The sequence below is a fragment of the Phoca vitulina genome, unplaced genomic scaffold (genome assembly GCF_004348235.1).
Source record: "Phoca vitulina isolate PV1807 unplaced genomic scaffold, GSC_HSeal_1.0 scaffold2, whole genome shotgun sequence".
Taxonomy (NCBI): domain Eukaryota; kingdom Metazoa; phylum Chordata; class Mammalia; order Carnivora; family Phocidae; genus Phoca; species Phoca vitulina.
The window spans coordinates 48,816,696-48,837,405 of NW_022589705.1; the positions used below are offsets into that span (position 1 = coordinate 48,816,696).

At 41.9% G+C, this 20,710-nt stretch overlaps 1 protein-coding gene across 2 annotated transcripts in view; it reads left to right on the forward strand.

The window, feature by feature from the left end:
- The window catches only part of LOC116646426 (translation initiation factor IF-2-like), a 69,704-nt gene that overhangs the window by 24,407 nt on the left and 24,587 nt on the right, over window positions 1-20,710 (forward strand). Inside the window, exon 3 of one of the 2 annotated variants that reach the window (XR_004302120.1) lies at window positions 425-1,173. The exons of the other annotated variant lie outside the window; for it this stretch is intronic. The gene's annotated coding sequence lies outside the window, so the exon portion shown is untranslated. Of the gene's footprint in view, window positions 1-424; window positions 1,174-20,710 lie in introns of those variants that run through there. 2 annotated transcript variants of the gene reach the window in all.

Sequence of the window (20,710 nt, forward strand, 5' to 3'; positions counted from 1 at the left end):
CAGGATTTGCTGTATTTAATTGTCTTTTTGTGATTTTTCTGTCAGCTTCACCAAAACGCGAGCTCCTTCAGGACAGGGACTATGTCTTTTTTCTTGGTATCCCCTGCCTTTAGCCGAAGGCCTAGCTCACAATAGATGGCTTATAAATGTTTATTGACTGAACACAGAAGAAACAGAATGCATCCATAGGAAGATGAGCAGCATCTGTAGGAAGGGGAAGGCCCTGGAATCCAGGTCCCATGAGGAGCTAGGGGTGTGGGTGTGTGCGAGTGTATGTGGTGTGTAGACATGGACAAAAATGTCCCCGTCCTAATTCCTAGAACCTGTGAGTATATTATGCTACGTGCCAAGAGGAAATCCTAGATGGGATTAGGGTTTTTAATCTGCTGACCTTAAAACAGGGAGACTATTGTGAATTTTCCAGGTAGTCCATGCCATCACAGGGTTCTAATGAGAGGGAGGCAGAAGGGTCAGAGTCCGAGAAGCAGACATGACAGAAGCAGAGGTTGGAGTGCCATGGTCACAAGCTGAGGAATGCAGGCAGCCTCCAGAAGTTGGAAAAGGCAAAGAATGGACTACCCCCCAGAGCCTCCAGAAGGACGGGGCCTCTGCCGACACCTTCATTGAGCCCTGTGAGGCCCATTCCAGCTGTCTGACCTGCAAAACTGTGAGATAATAAATTTGTTGTTTTAAGCCACTAAATTTGTGGTAATTTGTTACAGCAGCAATTAGAAACCAATATAGAGACTAAGCTTGGAAGGGCACCTCAGAAAAGAGCCTAACAGAGCATGAACCTGGAATAGGAAATGGCCATGTGGGAGTAGCCCAGTCAGCCCCCACAGAGCAGGCAGCGGAATCACCCTAGATGAAAATTAGTTGACAGAGATCAGAATTGGTAACAGCTCCGTATGGGCAGCATCCAGCCTCCCAAAGAGTCAGCGCCTCTATAACTGTAGTAACTTGGGAGAAACCATAGCAGAGCGTAGTGTGGAAGGGTCCTTTGGTCAGACCTGGGTTGGAGTTCTCTGCCACCTATGGCTACAATCTGAGGCAAGTTGGGTAACCTCTCTAAGCCACAGTTTTCTCACCTGAAAACTGGGAATAAATCTGTTTCTTAACTAGGAGGGTTATGCTGGGGTGCCCAGATGGCTCAGTCGGTTAAGCGTCTGCCTTTGACTCAGGTCATGATCCCAGGGTCCTGGGATGAGTCCCATGTGGGCTCCTTGCTCAGCGGGGAGTCTCCTTCTCCCTTTGCCTGCCACTCCCCCTGTTTGTGCATCGCTCTCTCTCTCTCTCTCTCTCTTTCTCTGTCTCTATCAAATAAATAAAAAATCTTTAAAAAACAAAAAAAAACTAGGAGGATTGTGATGAGGTCAGTAACACATGTAGCGTGCTTGACATAATGCCTGTCCTATAGTAAACAGTAATTGCTTTCTATTACCGCAAATACACAATCTTAGGAGGCTCTGTGATAGCATTGCTTGAGGCATCCCTGTAATCCACACTCACTCAATCATATGTAGAGTCTGTGGGGAGTTCCTGGAACTAAAGTCAGAGAAGAACAAACAGGGTTAAAAGACCCTAAATCAGGTCATATTAAAAAGAATGTCCAGATGAATGGAGAGTTTTGATATGAAGCTATCCGAAATATTGTCAGGAGAGGTTATATAATTTGTGGGATCCAATGCAAAATGAAAGAATGGCCCCCCTGGTTCCAAAGATGATTAAGAATTTCAGTCGGGACGCCTGGGTGGCTCAGTGGGTTAAGTGGCCAACTCTCGATTTTGGCTCAGGTCATGGTCTCACGGTCGTGGGATCGAGCCCTGTGTCAGGCTCCGTGCTCAGTTCAGAGTCTGCTTCAGATTCTCTCTCTCTCCTTCTGCCCCTCCCCACCTGTGCTTGCTCTCTCTTGTCTCTCTCTCTCTCAAATAAATAAGTAAAATCCTAAAAAAAAAAAAAAAGGAATTTCAAAATGATGACAGCAGAGCTTTAAACCAAGCGTGGGAACCTTCTGAGCACAGGGCCCCATTGCATAGTGCACACGCCCACAAAGCTGGCCCCAAATATTCTCATGCAACAAGTGATAGACTCGGGGCGCCTGGGTGGCTCAGTCGGTTGGGCGTCTGCCTTCAGCTCAGGTCATGATCCCAGGGTCCTGGGATCGAGCCCCGCATGGGGCTCCCTGCTCAGCGGGAAGCCTGCTTCTCCCGCTCCCACTCCCCCTGCTTGTGTCCCCTCTCTCGCTGTGCCTCTCTCTGTCAAATAAATAAATAAAATCTTTAAAAAAAAAAAAAAAAAAAAACAAGTGATAGACTCACTTTGGGAAGCAGGGGTGACCATGGCAGCGAGGAAGCTCAAGGCCTTGAAAGATGGTAAGGGTGGGGACCCTGAGCAGAACGAAGAGCACGTCGGAAGATGGTGAGAAGGAGAAACGGAATGAGACAGGAGCCAGTGCAGTGGCAAGGGGAAGGCTGTTGCCTTTGGACCAGCAGAGCATCCCCGCAGCACACTGTGTGGTGCCCAGGAGAACCACCGCCATTCCACCCGCTCCCAGAACTGCGAACAGAACATCTAACAGACAGGCTCCTCTGACTCTGCGGAAGAGTCCGGAAGGCTTTACAGCCTCCACATGGTACCTCCCTAGAATCTGACAGGCCACAGTGGCTTCCTTCTCTTCAAAGAAGGAATGAAGCCATTGTGGGAAGATGACGCAAACAAAAATGGTGGCAAGTGGGTTATTTGGCTGTGGAAGGGCTCGGCATCCTGTTGCTGGGAGAATCCCATCCTGGCCGTGTTGAGGCAACAGTACCCGGTGGGATGGAAATCAGTGGGCCTGTGGTCTGTGTGGTGTCAGGAGCATATTATTTCACTATAGAATACGACTGGCAGAGACCTAGCAACCACAGCCCGAATGTGGATGGCCGTGTGTTTGTCTGAAATGGACGGGAGGTCTCCAGCCCGTCCTTCCCTCTGCTCACTGAAGGGACGTCCCTTGGCTGCATGGTCCCCCTTTGCACCCTCCCCTGGGGGACTGATTCTGCTAGATGCCCTCCGGCATCTCTGACTTTATAAAGCAGAAAAATGGACAATGTGACTTAGTAATAGACCAATGGTGTGTGTGTGTGTGTGTGTGTGTGTGTGTGTGTGTGTGTGTGTGTGTGTGTTTTAAATGTTTTATTTATTTATTTGACAAAGAGAGAGACACAGCGAGAGAGGGAACACCAGCAGGGGGAGTGGGAGCAGGAGAAGCAGGCTTCCCGCTGAGCAGGGAGCCCGATGTGGAGCTCGATCCCAGGACCCTGGGATCATGACCTGAGCAGAAGGCAGATGCTTAATGACTGAGCCACCCAGGCGCCCCAGCCAATGGTGTGTTTTAATGGAGTTTTCCAGAGGGGTGTCAGCTCGTTTTGCTGTGCACTGTCCAGATGCCTCTTGAGCCTTCTGGTATGCTCTCCTCATGCTGTGTGAAAGGCATCGTGATCGTGTGTACAAGTCAGAGCTGTCGCCTGAGAGCTATGTCAGTATTAGGAACGACAGTGCATCCAGGGAAAGCTTTCTGTTGGAGAGTCCTGGAATAGCTGTAAATGCTCTCTTCCAGCCTTGCCATTAAATTATTGGGGCATTTTGTTTCTTTCTCTTCCCTCTCCCCCCAAGCCCCCACTTTCTGAAAATGTGTTACTGACTTTGTGTACTCCTGCCTCGTGCCCTGCATTTCCCTCCTGCGGCAGGCACTCTCCTTTTTGGGCGCTGCCACATGTCAAATGAATTTTAATCCAGTGGGTCACACAGGTTTCACTGGGGTGGCTTGGAAGGGATGCCTGGTAATTTAAGCTGTAGCAGAATCCAGTCTGATTAAGAGCTGGATTATAATACAGGTTCTAAGTGCAGGATTTGGAGCGGAGGGCAACGACTGTAATCATTTTCCCAGATGCGCACCTGTCAAGCCTAGTCTGGTGGTTCTTACACGTCCTTTTATTGAGGAAGGAAAGTGGAATGCTGGGTGTTGTCAGGCGTTAAAACTGGTAAATTCTGTGATCCTGAAACTGGGACATCTGAAGAAAAAGTGACCTTGATGAATGTCCTCATTTGCATGGCTCTGCTTGTCTGCAGTGGTTGGAAAAACCTGCTTTCAGTCCTCATCGCTTGGTATGTGCGTTAGCAAATGTGTGCTGACCCACGATGCCCAGATAGAAACCTCTTGAAGGCTGATGCTTTCAAATGCTTTAAAAATGACCCATTACTCATCAGTAAGTAAGTTCTACAGCCATCCCTGAGTAGCACTGTCTTTTTTCACTCTTGTGAGCAAAGATTGCGGTACCTTGAATACAGTCTTTCTTTAATACATACCCTTGAAAGCTAGAAGGATCCTTAGCCCTCGGTCTCAGAGAAATCATACGAGAGTAACAGGCATTTCTTTATTGTGTTTATATTACTCTCTTCTTACTTTCCAACTTCTGAACATCTTTTAATTACTGCTGTTGGGCGATGCTTTATTACTAAAAGCACAGGAGCCCAAAAGAGGTACTTACATTACAGGGAAAGTTAAATTGGATAGGAAGATCTAGTGGTGATTTAAATTTCAGGAATAAGAAGAATGAATTCTGGTGCCCAATTATGAGGGGCTCAGACAAATATAGGAGCAGCATTGGCTGAAATGGGGAGAAATGGCTGCCTCCTAAGATTGTTTAGATCCAGAGAGGTCTTCGCTTTTGCCTAAACTCAGATTTGCCATGAAAATTCCAAAGAGAGCAAACATTTGGATTTATCCTCTTACGATGTATGTGGGGATGGGTACATATGTGTAAAATGTGTTCATGACTGAGGGTCTCCTCAAGCTGGGTGGCTAGGTATATTGTCCGTATTTTTGCTTTTTTGTTTTTTGTCTAATTTTTTCCAAGACTTTTGAATATCTTATGTTTCCTAGAGTGCTCCTGTGTCCCCTTCCTCTTTGTCATTGCAGTAGCTGAAAGTTATCTTTTCCTATCCAAAATATGCTGATGATGCTGGTTAGAACAAAAGGTTATCCCTGTGGGGCAGCATCTTACCCCAGCATTCTCCCAGATAGCCTGCTAACAGCTTTACATGGGAGATTGACTAGTCAGTTTATCCAAACCACCTATTTTTTCCAAACTAGCTTAAGCAGTCTTTTCATTTGTTTTGATTCCATGGGCGTCTGGTATGCTAAGACATAACACAGCTATGGTTATAGTATCACCTATTCCAGAGACAGAAAGAAAAAAGATCTGCTGGGGGATGGGGAGTCCGTCTTTTTTTTTTTTTTTTTTTTTTAGATTTATTTTTATTTATTTGACAGAGAGAGAGATAGCGAGAGAGGGAACACAAGCCGGGGGAGTGGGGGAGGGAGAAGCAGACTTCCCGCCGAGCAGGGAGCCCGATGCGGGACTCGATCCCAGGACCCTGGGATCATGACCTGAGCTGAAGGCAGCCGCTTAACCAACTGAGCCACCCAGGTGCCCCGGGGAGTCCATCTTCACTTTGCACAGTCAGGGCTGTTTTCCCATGACCCCTTTGCTGGGTTTTCCATTTGCAATTGGCCCCTGCTCTCTTCTGGTGCTCTTCTCTTTTCATCCTTCTGTTCGTGTATGCACAGGTGCGTGTGTGTGTGTGTGCGTGTGCGCGCATGCATGCGTGTCTGCTTTTTCCCTGTGACACTGGTCATCATTTTCTGCCCACAGAGAAGCTTGTGGTCCAAGATGCTCCAAGAATGAATTTTCAAGTATTTTTCCAGTGGAGAGGGAGCTGTGATGAGTGATTGTCTTTCAGAGCAATTGTCTGTTGCAGTGATAAATGGAAATATCAGGGGGGAAGACGGGATAGACTTGACCCCAAGAGGACTAGAATGAAAGGGGGAAAACTACAGAAAAAACGTGAGGGAACAAACTGATGGTTGCCAGAGAGGAGGGCGTTAGAGGAGGGGCAAAATGGGTGAAGGGCAGTGGGAGATACAGGCTTCCAGTTATGGAATGAATACGTAATGGGAATAAAAGGCACAGCATGAGGAATATAGTCAATGATATTGTAGGAACATGATAAGGTGACAGGTGGTAGCTACACTTGTGAACATAGCATAGTGTATACACTTGTCAAATCACTGTGTTATACACCTGAAACTAACGTACAATTGTGTGGCAACTAAAGCAAACAAACATGAGGGAAAACTTTGTAATAAGTCAACCCAAGACACTTTGGCACTTCTGTTCCCAGAGGTGTTCAAGCAAGAGTGCGGGCAGCCACTTTGCAGTTACTTTATACTGGAGGGCAGAGAGCTCCTTGTCACTAAAAGTGTTTAGAAGGTGAGAAATGAAAAATTATACTAAATGACTTCTAAAATTACTTCCAGTTAGGAAACTAGATTATTCTATCAAATATTTTAAGAGAGGGGATTTTTAAGAGCCCTCTAACTTTTCTCAACAATTTAATGTGATTTTTGTGTCTAGGGCTTCAGGGAGTAGGGGAGCTGGAGAAAAATGGGGAATGACTGATAATGGGTAGGGGATTTCTTTGGGGGATGATAAAAATGTTCTAAAATTGACTATGGTGGTAGCTGAACAATTCTATGTATATACTGAAAACCATTGAGTTGTATGCTTTAAATGGGTGAATGGGATGGTATGTAAATCCTAGGAATAAAGTTCTTATTTAAAAAAAAAAGCAAGAAAATGGAAAGCAAAGTTTTAGGACAGGCAACAAGAGGAACCGGGAAAGAATGGGAAAGAGAGCAGGTATGAGACAAGGAAGCTGGACTTTATGGATTGTGGCTTGGTGAGCAGAACGCAGTATCTGAGATTGGTGGAGTGAATGGCTGAGCAGTTCATCCTTAAGTCTACCCAGACTTGATGGATATTGGAAGATGATGCTTGAAAGCATCATTAGGGAGCAGAAGGAACAGTATCAACTGGTGACCACTGTGACTAACTAGCACATCCCCTGGCTTTCTGAATGCCTGATTGCACAGAGAGGGAAGAAACCCCAATGATTATGAAAATTAAATGTTATGGGAGTGAGATCTCAATGTAGATTAAATTTGATTTAGAGGAATACTGAAATGAAGCTGGCTGAAGAGGGGGAAAATTTTAATGCAATTTTTTAACAATATAGAACACACACACACACACTTAGACACGCACATACAACATACTTCTTTCCTACCATCACGGCTTTCAATATATTTTCCCAATTTTTTAAAAAAGATTTTATTTATTTATTTGAGAGAGAGAAAGACAGAGATAGTGAAGAGAGCATGAGCAGGGAGGAGAGGGAGAAGCAGGCTCCCCACTGAGCAGGGAGCCCAAAACAGGGCTTGATCCCAGAACTCTGGGATCATGACCTGAGTCGAAGGCAGACAGATGTTTAACTGACTGAGCCACCAAGGTGGCTATATTTTTTTTTCCCTATTGTAATCATTCCACTCATATACAGTTTTTCTGTTTGTGCATTTTCGTGATTACATAATATTCCATTGACTGGCCATTGTGTGATTTATTATTTCCTAGCTGTTGGGTGGCTCAGTTCTTTCCAATGTTTAATTATTATAAAAGCAATGCTCTAGTTATTTTTGCATACACAGCTTCTCTTTACTCTTGAAATACTTTATTAGAAAAATTAGAACTCATTTAGTTGCAAATTATATAGCTCATTGGAGCAGCCTAAGTCAAAGAAGTTTTATTGATAAACATATAGATACAAAATGCAAGGCACACGTAGGAATTGGAAAGTTATCCAGAACTCCTCATTTTCCCTCTCTGGTCTCTTGTTTTCTTTAGCTTGCCTTTCCCTGCCTGCTCCTGGTTTCCTTATAGCTTTGACTCACACAGGACTTTGACTTGCCTTGGAGCCAGAGACACCAGGTCTCTGTCAGAAGAGTCCAGAGCCAACCATTATCTGGTCAAAATTTTTGTATCTCTTTTATCAAATTCCTAAGCAAGAATATGATTAGCTAGGCTCCCCAGACTTTGTGATTTGTGCTTTCCTCTGATTGGTGGAGAGGGTGGAGGAAAGGCTCTGACATCTGCCTAGATTCAAATCAAACCCTACCCCATACTAGCCATGTAGCCTTGGGTCCATTCCTTGGCTTCCCTGTGTCTCTATTTGCCCGTCTGTATGTAACAGTGGCACCTACTGCATGAGGCTATTGGGAAGATGAAATAAAATATCCCTTGTCAAGGAATATAAGAAGTCCTCAATATGTGTTGGCTCTTAGTTTTTTTTTAAGTTTTGTATTATGGAAAAATATGCATAACATAAAATTTACCATTTTAACCATTTTTAAGGGTACAATTCAGTGGCATTAAGTATATTCACATTGTTGTGTCACCATAACCACTATCCATCCTTAGAGCTTTTTCATCATCCCAAACTGTGGCTCCTGTTTTTTAAATTATCATCATGATGATTATTTCAAATATGGCTTCCTGGGTTCACCTGTGGAAGGGCATGATGGGGACTCTTCCCAAAGAAAGGAACATGGTGGATAGGCACTCTAAGTTCCTACTGAAACCATCACACATTTGCAATTCTTTAAGAATTACAGAGCATGTTCAGGCATTATTTTATGTAGTTCTCCTAAGGAAGGAATTCTTGAAGTAGGAAAGGGCTATAACCTTATGTTATAGGAGAGGACCCTGAGGGTCAGGAAATCTGACTTGCCCAATATCTCCCATCTTGCCTGCAGAGTCAGGACTCAAAGTCAAGTCTTTTCACTCTAAGTTCTCGCTTTTTTGCATGACAGCGCAGAGATGTGATTACTCAAGCCAAGCTTCCTACCCATTTGTTTATAGTTCCTATTACCTACTCTAGTTCAGACTCTGAGAAGGAAGAGAAGACTTCTCAAATTGGGACTTGTGGGTGGGCTCTCTTTGGGAACTACAGGCCTGTAAGAATCTGACAATTGGTGTAGCTTACCAGTTTGCATCCGTAACATCTAGGAAAAGCCACAATCATTTGGTGATTCTTTTGGTGATTCTGTGAAAACCAAAGAGTGGAGGGATTGGTTAATGGACCTCTTAACTTTTACCTTGAGAAAGTTCAGAAATATTTGCCGGAAACAAATGGCATTACTAAGCAGATTTTTCAAATGGGATAGAGAAAAAGATACCATTAGAATCAAAATGGGCAAGTTCCTGCTGGTGCTTTATGGTTTACACAAGGAAACATTTTGTCTGCTTGGCCTGATTAATTTTTTTTTTTAGTGAAAACCACCTTTGTCAAATGCCAAAAGTTCATTTTATATAAAAACCACAGGAAGAAAGCTGTGTGGCTGTGTGGACTCAACAGCACCTTTCTAACAACTAGATTAATGTTTGCTATTAGGCAATCTTTCCATTAAATTAATGGCTACTTTTTTGGATTAGACATTCACCTTCCATTTGGCACTCCGACTCATTTCCTTGTTGCTTGTTCCGAAAGAAAATCACTTAGGATAACTGAACACCTTAGTGCAGTGGGCTTTTATGATGTCTGTTCTGATCACTCCTTTTGTATAAAATTGATGGATTCTCCTGTGCTCTTTCATATTAACACACACATCTCTTTGGCTTTCCACCTGATCCCAGCCCCTCTCTGCTACCCTGGTCCCACCCCATCTGTGCTGCTCTATTTTCCTCAACTCTACAGTATCAGTTATATTGATCTCCTTATAACTCTCAACTGTGCTCTCTTCAGCCAATGCCCATATCTTCACCTATGCTTCACCTTGCCTTTCCCTTTATCCCTGGAACACCTTTCCCTTTCAGCCACTCTGAACATTTCCATCCTTCACTGCCAGTAAAATCCCACTTATTCTCTGAGGCTTTCCTGACAATTTCAGTGCATATAGATTTCATCCTTCTGTGAGGTTGTCTACGTTATAAATTACGACCATCATTTTTTGAGAACCTATTAAGTGCCAGGCCCATTATCTCTACTCCTCATTACAACTATACAAGGTAATTATTGTCATCCTCACTTTTTAAAGAGGAAACCAAGGGTCAGAAAGGGTAGATAATTTGCCCCAGGTGACATGCCCTAAAACGCCAAGCTGAGGACTGAACTACTGGAGTAAATGATTCTAAAGCTTTTCCTTTTTCTGCCTATGCTGACTCCTAACAACACCACCTAGAGGTGTTCTCCACGTGCTCTGGGTGCACTAGTCTTCTCTTCTCATTTAGCTCTTGAAATCAGGGATTATATCATTTAAGAATTGCATTCAGCTGCTACAGAGATCCAGTGCCATGATGGATTCAATAAGGTAGAAGCTGATTTTTCTCTCACTTAAAAGGAGTCCCGAGAAAGCAGGCCAGGTGATAATGTGGACCCTGAGAGTCTCATGGTCCTAGCCTCATTTAGCTCTTCCCTTCGCCACCCCCCGCAGTGTAGGCCTTACTGTTGTGTTCACAAGATGACTTCTTGAAGTCCAGTCATCATATTTGTGTTCCAGGCAAGATGGCGGAAAGGGGTAAGGAGAAAGCGTTGGCCTCCCAGTCAAATTCTTCAAACCTTTTCCAGAAGCCTCACCTTATAACTTCTGTTTATGGCTCGTTGGCCACCACATCTACAAGGAAGGCTGGGAAATATTTTATAGCTGAGGACACTGATTCACCCGACAATAAAGGTGATTTATTAGAGAAAGAAATGGATGTTGAACAGGCAACTAGGAGTCTCTGCTACCGAGACCCAGGTCCCAGCCTTCTTTTGTATTTTTACAACACCTAGAAGGTGCCCAGTAAACACTGGTGGACAGTCTAATGTGGAGAAATAGAGAGTGGAAAAGGTAATTTAGAAAACTGATAAATGAAGAAACTGAAGAAACAGTAGCCTCGTGTGATGTCTAATTTATAAATACTTTATAAGAAAATAAATACCTACTTTCTTTTCCCTAAACAATCCTGTTGTCACTTAGCTTCCTGTACAGAATGTTTATAAAATGAACATCAAGATTAAGAAAATGAGGCCAAGTCTTTTGAAATTATTTTGAGTAGATTCATTGTTTCTTTCAGCCTTTATTGTTTGCATACATTTTGTTTCCATTTATGAAATTGGATTCATAAAATGTTCTGTTTTCAAAAGGGCTCATTGCAAACAACCACTTCTGACAAAATGACCAGTACTCAGGCAATGTCTGATGAGCACTTAGAGAAAAAGAGTAGATTACATTTCCAATAGAAATTAGCGTTATGCATTTCTGGAACTCTCCTGAGTTTCTTATTTTGATTTGCAAAATAATTCAAACGCTTGAAAGAAAAATCTATGGTAATTACCTGAAGTGTTTCCCCAGCCCCCAAATTAACATCTAGAGACGGTCTTTGTTTGAGATTAAAAGCACACTTTTGTAACTTTTAGTTTTGAAATGATTTCGTATTTAGAAGAAATTTGTAAGAATAATATAAGGAATCCTGTATGCCCTTTACACAGCATCACCAACTGTTTACAGTTAGGCCCCTTTGCTTTATCATTCTCTCTATATATATATGGTATGTGTATATGACTTCTTTTTTTTTCTGAAACTTTTGAGAGTAAACTGGGGATATCATGTGCTAGGAGACCCCTAAACACTTCAGAATACTGGCTGAGAAAAAGATATTCTCTTATATAACCACAGCAAAATGATCAAGAAAAGAAATTTGCCATTGATATGATACTATTATCCAATTCATGGTTCATGTGCAAATTCCATTAATTGCCCCAATGATGTCCTTTATAGCTATTTTATTTTCCCAAGCCAGAATCCAGTTTCAGATCATGCATCCATGTAGTTGTCATGTCTCTTTAATCTGGAACAGTTTCTCAGCCTTTCTTTGATTTTCTCTAATTTGACATTAAAAAAAAAAAAACACAAGACAGTTATTTGGTAGAATGTCCTTCAACTTGGATTTGTCTGACTTGCGTCATGATTACATTCAGGTTATATGTTTTTTGGCAATAACTTCACAGAAGTGGTATTGTGCCCTTTCAGTGTGTCAAACCAAACAATATTGGTTTGTCTTGGGTCGCTTGGGTGGCTCAGTCAGTTAAGCGTCTGCCTTCAGCTCAGGTCATGATCCCGGGATCCTGGGATCAAGACCCATGGCTGACTCCCTGCTCAGTGGGAAGCCTGCTTCTCCCTCTGCCTGCCCCTCTTGTGCTCTTTTGCACACACTCTCTCTCTCAAATAAATAAATAAAATCTTTAAAAAAATCTTATAAAATACTGGTTTGTCTTAACAGTGGTGATGCCGATTTGAATCACTGGTTGAGGTGGCTGGCATCTGCCAGATTTCTCCACTGTCAAAATACTATTTTCTTTGTAATTAATAAGTGATTTATAGGAAGATTTCTTTGAACTATGTAAATATTCTTTTCCTCATCCAATATTAATCTATTAGATTTAGCATCGACTGAAGGTTTTCATATTCCGTCAGTCTTTCTATTTTTACCAAGCAGCATTCTGCCGTAAGAACAGCTCTTTCTTCTAAGGGAGTGTTTCCGATGCTATGTGGCTATGTGTTTCTGAGACTTGATCTTGTTCTGCTAGTGCTGCTAGAATAAGATACCATGGACTGGGGGGCTTCAACAACAGAGATTTATTTCTCACGGTTCTGGAGGCTGAAAGTCCAAGATCAAATAACAAGCCAGTTCAGCTCCTGGTGAGAGGTCTCCTTCTGGCTTGCACATGGCCCCCTTCTTGCTGTGTCCTCACATGGCTCAGGGAGCTGGTGCACTGATCATTCTTCTACTTTTTCTAAGAGTATTAATCCAATCATGGGGCTCTACCTTCCCTACTTCATCCAAACCTAATTACCTCCCAAAGGCTCTACTTCCTAATACCATTACACTGGGGGTTAGGGCTTCAACATACACATTTTGTGGGGACACAAACATTCAGTCTTTAACAGTCTATAAAGGAAAAACAAACCCAATGTAAGAAGATGGTATCTCCCTTGGACTAACTGTGATACTGAGCATTGAAGCTCATGCATAGTAAAAGTAACTGTCCCCTTGAACAGCACTCTTTAATTTTATTCTTATTTTTACTGGCAACTTTGAGGGAATTTGGCCACTTTCCCCTCATTTATTTTTTTTAAAGATTTATTTATTTATTTATTTGAGAGAGAGTGCACGTGAGCGGGGGGAGCAGAGGGAGAGGATCTCAGGCAGACCTCGCACTTGAGTGCAGAGCCCGATAGAGGGCTCAATCTCACGACCCTGAGATCATGACCACGACCCTGAGATCACGCATGACCTGAGCCGAAATCAAGAGTTGGACACTAAACTGACTGAGTCACCCAAGCACCCAGGCCACTTTCCCCTCATTTAGCATTAAAATCTGTCTTTTGTTTGTTGCTATCAGGCAAATCTGGAATTTAAATTCCACACTTCAGTTGTGTATGTGATGTTGGACACTTTCTTTGGACTTTAGTCTCCTTGCCCATAAAGTAGGGATGAGAACCCCTATTTCAAAAATAGTATTGGGAGAAGTAAGTGAAATAACATATGTAAAAGCATGTAACATGGTACCAATGCAAGAAAGTAGTTAATGTGTTTTTTCTTCTTCATTTATAGTCCCGAATTTTAATGATACAGTTTTGCAAGTGTCTCGACTTGCAAGAAGTTAGATGCTTGACCTTCATTGAAATGTTAAGTGATCTTAGATATGAAATTTGCATCAGAAAGAGAAAGGTTTAGTGGTATCTACCAACTTTTAGATGATTTGTGTGGTTACATCAGTTTTATTCCTTCTTTCTTTCTTTCTTTCCTTTGACATACACTTAATGGCATTTGCTAGGTGCCGGTCACTATTGTAGGCACTAGGGGTAGAGCAGCAGACAAAATTTCCTGACTTGACATCAATTATATTCTGATCAAAGAAGACACGTGATATAGAAAGAAACTTTTTTAGTCCTATGGGGCAAGTGCTAGGGGGAAAAATCAAGCCAGGAGGAGGAATGAGGCTTGCAAGGGGGTTGCTGTTGTAATTAGAGAAGAACTGAGGTGTCACTAGGGTCACCTGTGAGCAGAGAGATCCGAGAGAGACAAGGGAGCAAGTCATCAGAGTGTCTAAAGGAAAAGCATTCCAGGCAGAGGAAATACGTCGAAAAGAAGAAATCTAGAGGATAGAATGACTAAGAGTTCACACAAGGGAATCATAAAGGAAGCCAAGGCATTTGTGTGGAGCACAATAGCACTTGACCTCCCTTCTGTGAGTATGATTCTAGGCATGAGCAGAATGGCCAGATGGATGTCAGGGCTTGTGGCCTCATAGGGTGTGTCACTCACACTTCTTTTCAAGAAAGAACCTGCTTCAAGGAGTGCAGAGAGCTGAGAGTTTCCAGCTGGAGCACCTTCTGGATCCACCCCAGCATCTGAGGTATAAGCATTTTCTCCCAGGCAGTCCTCAGCCAAAGACTGAGTATGGCAGAGATACTTGAGTATGACCACTGTTATACGACATGGGACTCCTTTTTGTTGTTGTTATTGTTGTTCTTTAAGTTTTTATTTTAATCACCCCATGTTCATGACAACAAGTGCACTCCTTAATCCCCATCACCTATTTCCCTCATCCCTCCACCCACCTCCCCTCTGGTAACCATCAGCTTGTTCTCTATAGTTAAGAGTCTGTTTCTTGGTTTCCTCTCTCTCTTTTCCCCTTGGCTTATTTGTTTCTTAAATTCCACATATGAGTGAAATCATATGCTATTTGTCTTTCTCTGACTGACTTATTTCACTTAGCATTATACCCTCTAGATCTATCCATGTTGTTACAAATGGCAAGATTTCATTCTTTTTATGGCTGAATAATATTCCATTATATATATAGCACCTCTTCTTTATCCATTCATCAATCAGTGAACACTTGGGCTGTTTCCATAGTTTGGCTATTGTAAATAATGCTGCTGTAAACATAGGGGTTCATGTATCCCTTTGATTTAGTGTTTTTGTATTATTTGGGTAAATACCCAATGGTGTGATTGCTGGATCATATGATAGTTCTATTTTTAACTTTTTGAGAAACCTCCATACTGTTTTCCAGAGTGGCTAGGCCAGTTTGCTTTCCCATCAACAGTATGGGATGGCTCCCCTGTCTTCACATCCTCACCAACACCTGTTGTTTCTTGTGTTTTTGATTTAAGCCATTCTGACAGGTGTGAGGTGATATCTCATTGTAGTTTTGATTTGCATTTCCCTGCGGAAGAGTGATGATGAGCATCTTTTCATGTGTCTGTTGGCCTTTGGCATGTCTTCTTTGGAGAAATGTCTGTTCATGCCTTCTGCCCATTTTTAATTGGATTATTTGTTTTTTGGGTGTTGTGTTTTATAAGTTCTTTATGTATTTTGGATACTAACCCTTTATTGGATATGTCATCTGCAAATATCTTCTCCCATTCTGTAGGTTGCCTTTTAGTTTTGTTGATTGTTTCCTTTCCTGTGTGGAAGCTTTTTGTTTTGATGTAGTCCCAGTAGTTTATTTTTATTTTTGTTTCCCTTAACAAGGGATAGTGGGGACTTACCTAGAAAAAAGTTGCTGTGGCCGATGTCAGAGAAATTACTGCCTGAGCTCTTTTCTAGGATTTTTATGGTTTCAGGTCTCATATTTAAGTCTTTAGTCCATTTTGAGTTTATTTTTGTGTATGGTGTGCAAAAGTGGTCCAGTATTCATTCTTTTGTATATTGCTGTCCAGTTTTCCCAAAGGCACTTGTTGAAGAGACTGTCTTTTTCCCATTGGATATTCTTTCCTGCTTTGTCAAAGATTAATTGACCATATTAATTGTGGGTTTATTTCTGGATTCTCTATTCTTTTTTTTTTTAATTAAGATTTATTTATTGATTTTAGAGAGAGAGAGAGAGTGCGAGCATGAGTTGGGGGAGAGGCAAAGGGAGAGGGAGAGAGAGAATCCTCAAGCAGACTCCCTGCTGAGCACAGAGGCTGATGTGGGGCTCGATCCCAGGACCCTGAGATTATGACCTGAGCCTAAATCAAGAGTCAGCCTGCGTGATTGACTGAGCCACCCAGGCGTCCCCAGATTTTCTATTCTGTTCCATTGATCTGTGTGTCTATTTTTTGTGTTTTGATTACTACAGCTTTGTAATATAATGTGAAGTCCAGAATTATGATGCCTCCAGCTTTGCTTTTCTTTTTCAAGATTGCTTTGGCTATTTGGGGTCTTTTGTGGTTCCATACAAATTTTAGGAATATTTGTTGAGTCTGTGTCTGGCTCACCATACCACAATGGCATTCCAACCAGAAATCATTCTTAGAGTTGAGAGAATCATGCTCTAATCACATAGCTGAGGGGTTCAATAAGGCAATAGATCCAAAGATTTTCTGGAGAAATCTCTCAGGTCCCATCAGGAAAGCAAACACTGGCTGGGAAGGAAGTTGCTCTGGGGTGGGGACACATGGAAGACAAAAGGTTATGACCCAGGATTTCAAAATAAGTACCCTTTATGTGTCGGGCACTTTCATGTATTTATATTTCTAAAGCCACCCTATGATGCCGGAATTATACTTTAAGGTAATCCCTTTTTTATGGCCTAGAAAAATCTGGTTTAGAAGGTTAAGTGATTTTTCCAAGGTCATAGCATTAGCAAACAGCAAAGCTAGGGCTTTAGACAAGGTCTTCTAACTCCAAATGTAGTCATTTTCTTCATGATTTCACTGCTGGCTAATTTTATCAACATGCCTATATCAATAATAATAATATTTTATGCAGTAGCCATAACTGTCTTAGTTGCTTAGATCAAATCATGTCAACTTGTAGTCAGACCATGATTGGAAAGCACTGTAGTAAACATGTGCTAGTTTTTGACATCTCAACATCTATTTTCCTCTTCTTTTGGTAAACGTATTCTAATTTCTCCCTGGAGAACTCCCTCCTCCCCACTTGCAATCCAGAGTTTTAGGTGGGCTCTAACCCTGGCTTCAGGAATGGGGCCTATGTCTCCCCCTAAATCAATCAATGTCTGCATTTCCCTGGGCACTGCAATTTGGAATGGTCTATAATCAGTCAGGACCCATTAGGCTTTGGCCAAAGCTGCTGGGAGAAAAGCAGTGCTCTTCCTAGTTCACCTAAACTTGGGAGAATATAGGCTGGAGCTGCTATAGTTATCTTGCTGCTTTGATTGGAGAATGTGTCCAAGAAGTGTCCTTACACAGCATAAGCAGAGCCAGGAGATGGATAGGAAGAAACCAGGTCCTGTTGTCTTTTTTTTTTTGGCTTGGATCAGGCCACTCTTGAGGCCAAAACTATCCCCAAGAACTTCCAGTTCTGTGATACAACAAATTCCATTTATACTTAAGCTAGTACAGGTTGTATTTTCTGTTATTTTCAAATGAAGGAGGTTTGCTTGATACAACAGACTTCCTCATTTCAAGTTAACCAATGTTAAAAAATCAATTAGGACTCAACAATAAAAAGACAACCCAGATAAAAGTGGGCCCAAGATCCTAGTAGATGCTATAGACTGAATATTTGTGTCCCTCTAAAATTCATATGTGGAAACCTCTTCCCCCAATGTGATGGTATGAGGAGGTGGGGACTTTGAGAAGTGATTAGGCCATGAGAGCAGAGCCTCCATGAAAGGGATTAGGGTCTGTAGAGAGACTGGAGAGGGCTCCCTTGTCCCTTCTGCCATGTGAGGATGCAGTGAAAAGGTTGCCATCTATGAACCAGGAAGCAGGCTTTCTCCAGATGCTGAATCTCCCAGTGCCTTGATCATGAACTTCCCAATTTCCGAACTATGAGAAATAATTTCTGTTGTTTATGAACCCCCAGCCTATGGTATTCTGTTATAGTAGCCCAAATAGACTAAGATAATAGACATTTCTCCAAAGTAGATATAAAATGGCCAATAAGCTCTTGAAAAGACGCTCAACATCATTAGCCATTAGGAAAATGCAAACCAAAACTACAGTGAGATAGAACTTCACATCCCCAGGATGACTTTAATAAAAAAATATGAAAACCAGTATTGGCAAGGATATGGAGATATGGGAACCTGTGCACATTGTTGGTGGGAATGTAAAATGATGCAGCTGCTTTGGAAAACAGTCTGGCAGTTTCTCAAATGATTAAACATAGAGTTGCCATGTGACCATCAATTCTGTTCCTAAGTATATACCCAAGAGAAATTAAATGATATGTCCCCCAAAAGGCTTATATAAGATGCTCATAGCTGTTGTATTCATAATAGCTAAAAATGAAAAATAATACAAATGTCCATCAACAAGAAATGGATAAACAAATTGTGATATATTCATACAGAGAAATACAGAGAAATTCCTATTTAGTCATAAAAGGAATGAGCTACTGATATATGCAAAATCATGAATGAATCGGGCGCCTGGGTGGCTCAGTTGGTTAAGCAACTGCCTTCGGCTCAGGTCATGATCCTGGAGTCCCGGGATCGAGTCCCGCATCGGGCTCCCTGCTCAGCAGAGAGTCTGCTTCTCCCTCTCCCGCTCCCCCCTCTTGTGCTCTCTCTCTCTCTCTCAAATAAATAAATAAAATCTTTAAAAAAAAAAAAAAATCATGAATGAATCTAGACACATGTTGACTGAAAGAAACCAGACACAAAATAATATATATGGTATGACACCATTTATATGAAGTCCAAGAATAGGAAACTGATCTATGGTAATAGAAATCAGAAAGTGGTCGCCTTGGTGAATAGGAAGGGTGTTTAATGAGAAGGGGACAAGAGGGTGAAGGAACTTTCTGGAACTTTAGGTTCTAGTTGCATGGGTGTGTACAACTGTCAAAACTTATGAAATTGAACCATAAGATTAGTGTACTTCACTTAAAAAATGATGAATACTATTTTTTCAATGGTGGCTGCTTTTTCACTTCTGATGAGGAAAAAAGGCATCCACTGAACTTATATGCTCTGATATGTGTGAAAAATTGTCCTATCCATAAACATCTTTCCCCACCAACTTAAGAATGGACTTCATTCCTCCCCACCAGTTAGTTTCTCCTTTTTTTAAAAAAAAGATTTATTTGTTTATTTATTTATTTATTTATTTATTTATTTGAGAGAGGGAGAGAGAGAGAGAACACAAGCAGGAGGACGTGGCAGAGGGAGACGGAGAAACAGACTCCCCGCTGAGCAGGGAGCCTGATGTGGGGCTCGATCCCAGGACCCTGAGATCATGACCTGAGGCCGAAGACAGCTGCTTAATGGACTGAGCCACCCAAGGGCCCAGTTTCTCCTTTAATATAAAACACTGAAAGCCCTAAATAAAATGCTGTATTACATATTCCTGATGACTAAATCTTGCACTCATTTATAACATTGATTGATTGACTGATTGATTGCAGGAAGCTTCTTAGCAAGGCATGCCAACCCACCATTGACTAATGTGACCAAGTTATTTAAAGCCCCATCACTCATCTTATAATGGAGTGTGTTTATAAACCATTTATTTCCAACCTCTACTCTTTTGTTTTAAACAAAGTTTTGTAACAAAGTTCTTCATTCCATCTAACTTAGCTCGAGAGACAACGTGATTTCTATCTTAAAACCCAGAAATTAAAAAGATCATGAAAACAATAAAACAGTGATTGCCATTTTCAAGTCACTAAGTTGAAGAGACACCGACTCTTACAAACCAAGTTTCCAGGGCGCCTGGGTGGCTCAGATGGTTGGGCGTCTGCCTTCAGCTCAGGTCATGATCCCAGGGTCCTGGGATCGAGTGCCGCATCGGGCTCCCTGCTCCTTGGGAGCCTGCTTCTCCCTCTGCTTCTCTCTCTCTCTCTGTCTCTCATGAATAAATAAATAAAATCTTAAAAAAACAAACAAACAAACAAACCAAGTTTCCACTTTGGGTAATTCATTCTCATTTCTTCAATTATGGACCAGTTTAATTAGTCCCAGAAAGGCTATGGAAATCCTAAAATGCAGAATCACTTATGAACTTCCCTAGCATGATTCATGAAATCTCTACGGGTTCACTAGAATATCCATTTTGATGGTGTTTTATAGATTAGCAATAGCCTTATTGCTTCACTAAGTAGACTTCTCTGTGACTAAAAAACAAAACAACAAAAACAAACAAACAAAAACCAATGTGAACTCCTCCGTTGGGGGAATGGGAGAGGAGACATTACAAAAAAAAATGGTATTTTTTCCAATACCAAGAAAATTCATTAGCAAACACATTAAAATGCACTTGAGTAGTCATCACACTGCAGTGTTTTGGAAAAGGCCCTACTTTGGAAAAACACAGGGCAAAAACATCTTCAATTCTGTAGCTTGGCACAATGAGACAGCAGGATGACAAATGTCTTATTATTCCCCATGGTGCCTTAATATTTAGAGGACATCTGCTACTATGTGTTTCTCCCTCCCCTGAGTCACCTTTATCGGAGTCTAGCATTATGTTACTGCTACTTTCCATGTCCGCCTGGCAGAGTGATAAGACACAGATGTGGTCCTTCAGTGTGTGGGAAACAAATTAGCCTTAAAGTCAGGAGGCTGAGCTTTTACTCTCTGCTCTTGTACTAACTATGCAGCCTTAGGTAAATATCTCAAATTCTCTTGGCTTCAGTGTCCTCATATGAAAAATTGGAAGCATAATAGACATGGTTCCAATGTAATGTAAGTTGACTTTCTCCTGTTCATTATTAGGGGTTCCTCAGGCCATAGAACCAATATATAGAGAAGGGGTGATGATATATCCTTCTCAACAGTAATTACCTTGCTGCTGCATGATGGGGATGGGGTAGGGAGGATTCTG